Here is a 5,874-nt window from a genome sequence, read left to right as displayed (position 1 = left end):
GAACTCATTTCATACTTTCGGTGTTGTTAAAGCAAGACATAAAATTGTTAATACACATTTTCAACAAAAATATATTCATCCTCAGAAAAATGCATTTGAATTCAATTTTAAAAATTGCCCCCAACTTTTGGCGTGACGTATTTCTTGTCCATATTTCTGTCAAAAGTGTATTCTAAATTTACCGAAAATTTGTCTTTATTATATTATTTGAAATAAAATATATCACATAAAACATATTTGTAATTATTGTAAAAAGATTGCAAATAAAAAAAACCAATTTAAGCTTTTAATTTGTCTATAACAATAATAAAAAAATTAAATGTAAGGTTGCATTTGCAAGATTTTGCAACGCAAGTGATACTAGTTCTTTCACTTTCAAAGATCCCGTAATATGTGGGATCTCATTATTGTAATTTCGGGATCAGGAAAATAGTTTCGATATTGAAAGAATCACATCAATATTGTTTGAGAGATCTACTGCCTTACAAAAAATAATAATTAAAAGTGTTTGAAATATATTGGGTATGGGAAAAAGTTTCCGCCCTCGTAAAAGAGTTGTGCCTTCTGATACTATTTTTTTGTTTCTTTCCAGTAATATACTGGTGATTTGATGGTGTATACGTGAAATACAGATATAAATATTCATGCTTTAAAAGTTATGTTGAGTTTTTGGTAGGATCAGAAGGGTGTTATCTACTCGTATTATGAGCTCCTTAAGCCATCTGACTATCGTTTCCGACTGCAGCTAATGTGATTGAATCGAGCTCTCAAAGAAAATCAGCCAGAATGGGATGGTAATATAACAAACTGATTTTGGTAAATAACAGCGCCAAATCGATCCAGAAATATTTAAAGCGACTGAATTGTGAAATCTTGCCCCACCCGCCGTATTCTCCAGACAGTGCACCATCGGATTACCATCTGTTCCGATCAAAGCAGTCAGCCCTTATTATAGAGCGGTTCACTTCTTACGAGAGCATCGCAAACTGGCTCAATGGATGGATCAAATCGAAGGAACTCGAATTTTTTGTCAGAGGGATCCGTGTGATGTCTGAAAGATGGAGTAAAGTTATAGCCTCCAATGGCACATACTTCATATAATATCATGTATTATTTAATTGTTTAAATAATTCGTAACTTTGGCTAAGAAAGGACGGAAATTGTGAAAATTGTTTAATTAGCAACAAAAAACGAGGCAACTGTTGGACTTTTACAGATTTAGTAGAAATTTAATGTGTAAATATCTGATAAAGTAACTTAAGCTCGATGCAAACTAACTGAAGAATTCAAAAAATTTACTTACATTGGAGTTTAAGAATTTCTTTAATTTCGTACAATTTAACCGAAAAAAGCGGAAAATTAATGATCCATTTTTTTGGTTTTTTGTTTTTGAGTAATTTTTATCTTGAATTTTACGCACTGCATAAGTATACTGTAGCAGTTTAGCTCCCAAGTGTCAATTATGATTGACGTACGACGACGTTTTTGCAAATTGTGCAAAATTACAAGTCTTTAGATGGAGTGATTAATTTTGGGTCTCCCTGTAATAGGGTGGCCATTTATGTTAAAAGAAAATATAAAGTATGTCAATGTAAATTTCTACGGCAAAGGCAATCATAAGTATTCTCTGCTTTCTTTATTAAGAAAAACACAAAAAATTGTTCAAAAATATCCACATCTGCAAAATGGTTAAGATCAGTGTTGCCCCTTTTGATATAAGAATTGATTTTTTTTTTAGATAAATAATCACGTTATCTACGCGACATAACCTAACTAGCGCGAATTTAATTACAAAGCTAGGATTGAAATTATAAATGCCTTTTACTTTGAATGATTTCTTTTCTTAACGGTTTTCCTTGGTTAAAAATTAGAAAAAAAACTAGAATCAGAGTACTGCAGACGAGTCTACAGGTTGAAATCACGAAACTTTTAATTTGTGTTTCCTATTTTTTTTGTAAAGAAAATCTCGAATACGGAATCACTTTTTTTCGATTTAAAATTGAAGAAATGTGTATGCTAAATAAAAAACATCGCACCCTAAATACAAAAGGGTCACAACTCAAAATGTACTTCTGCTCAAATATGAATGAGACGTTATCAATAAAACGGTCCGCGGATGACATATGGCAAAAATAAATTTTTTGTTTTTTGGTAGGACTGTTATAAGCTTATATGGCAAATTTGAGCGTGATATGTCACATAGTTTGTTTTCTGTGCTACTGTAAACAAGTCAAGCTCGAGTGTGGAAAATTTTGAGTTGTGACCCTTTTGTATTTAGGGTGCGACATGTCCATCAGAAAAATTATCAGTTTACAAAATAATGCCAATTAAACGAGAGATATTAAAATTTTCTATCATAAATTCTGCTTTTGACGATAAAGTTCCTTCTATATATATTTTTTTTCCTTAAAATGAAGACTTTAAATCAAAATCATTTTTTATGCGCATCCCTTCCCCGCGTTGCATCATGATATATATATATAAATTGTCAATAAAAAAATTAAACCTGTTTAATTTTACTGCGCTAAATTTTTGAATCATCCTCAATGCTATTTCCTATTATTTTCTTATCTTTAGCTTCTAAAAAATGTTCTAATTAAATACCGCGATTTCCACTTGACTCCAATTTAATTTTACGCGCTCATTCGCTTAACCAAAGATCATGTGCACACCATGCGCTTTTATGCACATAATAATGCATTTCATTTATCTTGACCGATTTAGTAAGACGCTCATTTGCTCGTTAAACACAGAGATAGTGATGTCAGGACAAGCTCACATAGATGAGATAAGCATGAAGAGCGAAATGTTTGCTATCGGCGCACACTTACTTATATATGTACCACTATACCTCGCCCAGCTGGCTCTGTCTCTGCTGTGACTTCCTTTTCTTGGCACACAGAATCTTCACCCGACTTTAAATACTTTTAACTATTATGATACTAGGTATGCATCGCTTATTTCTTTCCGTCACTTCTCAATTTCCCCGCTTCACAGTTTCACTTCACGTTCTATCGCTTTGCTTTTTCTTCACCTTAGTATTTTTCTTCATTTTTTCTTTAGTGGTTTTCTTCGCTTTACATTCTCTCCTCCCACTTCCTGTGCTTTCAATTAAGAAAGTTATCCTTAAGCATTCATTAAATGGCAAAACTGCAACGATATTATTTTGCCTGTATCCACTTGATATGTCGGTCACTTGCCCGTTAGCCTGATGTTGCTGTAGCATTTCGTCGAGGTATTTAAAACGCTATTGCCATTTTTGCCAGCTAACGCCACCAGTCAGCCAACCAAGCCGTCATATTCCTTTGCTCTCCCGCAGGCACGTAAGTATGTACGTATGTACATATCTATATATGTATATTTATTCTGCTTGAGTCCTTTGGTATATCGCAATTTGTGGTATTTTTCAAATCAGCTCACTATAACAGTTTTTTTTTTCAAATTACCGTTTTTTTACTACTTTTGCTTTTTTGCTGAAGTTTTAATTCTCACCTTTTCCGCCGTTGACATTCATTAGCTCTCCCGCGCGCACACCCTACTAAACCTATTTTACTTCATAATTGCAATAGCAGCTTATGTGCTTCGTTCCTGTACTTCAGCTAAAATGCCACTTCGACGGGAAAAACTAATAAAATTTTACTTCTCTATGAAGGTGGAAAAAAACTAATAAGAAAATATTGCAAATTTTAACTGAGATGCCAAAAGTTGTGGAGTAATTCCATGAAATTAAAAATTTCACTAGTGTCAAAGCGAATGCTTGAAATGGCGCGGAGTCCGCCAAGTTTATAAAACCTCACCTACCTGGTGAGTCACAAAATTGATATACTTATTTTTACAATACAAACAAAGCTACTCCAAAATTAATTTATAAGAGAGCTATTTTCTTGTGCAATGTATGTTCAAAGATTTTTTTTTCGTCGCAGTAGTGCCTTGCAAAGAAAACAGCGTGTCTAATGATCAAAGGTTCAGTATATAATATCAAATCCAAAATACGATAGATTGATGTTCTAGAATATGTGAGCCATAATCCATAAATTTCAATAAAGAGTCTGATAAATAGTCCTTGCTGAATTCGCTCAACATATCACTCATAATTTCTGTCTTAGCAATAGTTTGTAAATAGCATGGAGCTCCAAAGAACTGTGCCACAATTATCACCTGAAAATGAATCCATTTATTCAACGTTTTGGTAAAACGGGGGAAGAGTGCTCACACATAATCAGGAAATTAAGAAGAATAAGTCTGAACCTTTCTTTTCTAATTACTTTTTGAAGTGAAAACTTCTTTAGAATCGTTGGGAGTGATTTGAGGAAAAGTGAAACGAAAAAAGCGACCAACTTGGCTACGAAGCGTTATATTATATGTTGATATAAAAGTAGCGACGAACTAAATAAAAATAACTTTTATTTTTTTTTGTGATTCGAACCGAGGATTTTGGATCGGAAGCTCACATTGCTAGTCGCTCGGCTACCACGCCATGCTGTCGTCGTTGGCCTAAAAGTTATTTAGTTACGAAGCGTTATATTATATGTTGATATAAATAATTTTTGTAAGCGTGTAATTCTCAAAAGTTTTATTAGGTTTATTATTTAAAATGTATTGACTAGGTAGTGTGGTTATCAGCTTAACATCTGATAGATCCTCCATCGGAGGACAACAAATGTTAAACTAATTTTTGGAAATGGGCGGAGTGTTTTAGGGGCGGCTTGCTCCTTCTCTGCCACGGGTTGACCCGGTATTGCATTACCGCCAGGATTTCGGCTTTGAATAAATACAAGAAAAAATATACTAATACATTTAGCTTTGGTGGGAAGAGCCATAAATTTGTATATGAATACATGTAGACGAAAATGGATTTTTTTTTTTGAAATTTGCATTGTAGGACATTTCTGATTATTTATTGAAAACAGTTTTTTGGCTTTTCTATTTTTCGTTTAGATACTGAAAGTCAGTTTAAGTGAATCGGATAAATATTTCGTACATTAATTTTTGAAGTGAAAACTTCTTTAGAATCGTTGGGAGTGATTTGGGAAAAAGTGAAACGAATTACAACATATAAACGTAGCGACGAACTAAATAACTTTTAGGCCAGCACCGACAGTATGGCGCGATAGCCGAGCGGCTAGCAATGCGAGCTTCCGATCCAAAATTCTTGGTTCGAATCACAAGAAATAAAATTTTTTTTTTGAAATTTGCATTGTAGGACATTTCTGATTATTTATTGAAAACAGTTTTTTTGGCTTTTCTATTTTTGGTTTAGATACTGAAAGTCAGTTTAAGTGAATCGGTATAAATATTTCGTACATTAATTTTTTTTTGTGAGCGTGTAATTCTCAAAAGGTTTATTAGGTTTATTATTTAAAATGTATTGACTAGGTAGTGTTGTTATCAGCTTAACATCTGATAGATCCTCCATCGGAGGACAGCAAATGTTAAACTAATTTTTGGAAATGGGCGGAGTGTTTTAGGGGCTTGCTCTCCACCTCTGCCACGGGTTGGCCCGGTATTGCAGTACCGCCGGGATTTCAGCCTTGAATAAATACAAGAAAAAATATACTAATACATTTAGCTTTGGTGGGAAGAGACATAAATTTTTATATGAATACAAGTAGACGGAAATGGAAGAAATTTGTAAGTCTGTTTCTTCGGTCCGTTTGGGTATTTTTTTTGACAACATCGAAACCAAAGCATTTGTCATATTTTATCTATCATAAGCCACTCGTATCATTTGTTGAAATTGAAAACATTGAGGATGAATAATGATAAAATGAAGAAAATAAAATATGAACTTTATAGCAATGTTATAATGAACCTATAATTATCCCGCTCCTAATGCTGCTTTCGTCTTATTCTCTCTCAGTTTGTTTTACGGAA

At 33.4% G+C, this 5,874-nt stretch overlaps 2 pseudogenes; both read left to right on the top strand.

Moving 5' to 3' along the window:
- Positions 1-4,584: 4,584 nt before the first annotated feature.
- Positions 4,585-4,771, top strand: LOC129239921 (U2 spliceosomal RNA; annotated as a pseudogene).
- A 582-nt stretch (positions 4,772-5,353) lies between these two features.
- LOC129239862 (U2 spliceosomal RNA) lies at positions 5,354-5,539 on the top strand (annotated as a pseudogene).
- The last annotated feature ends 335 nt before the right edge of the window (positions 5,540-5,874 follow it).

Source organism: Anastrepha obliqua, chromosome 2 (genome assembly GCF_027943255.1).
Source record: "Anastrepha obliqua isolate idAnaObli1 chromosome 2, idAnaObli1_1.0, whole genome shotgun sequence".
In the NCBI taxonomy this organism is placed as follows: Eukaryota; Metazoa; Arthropoda; class Insecta; order Diptera; family Tephritidae; genus Anastrepha; species Anastrepha obliqua.
This window is presented reverse-complemented; position numbering and strand designations above follow the sequence as displayed.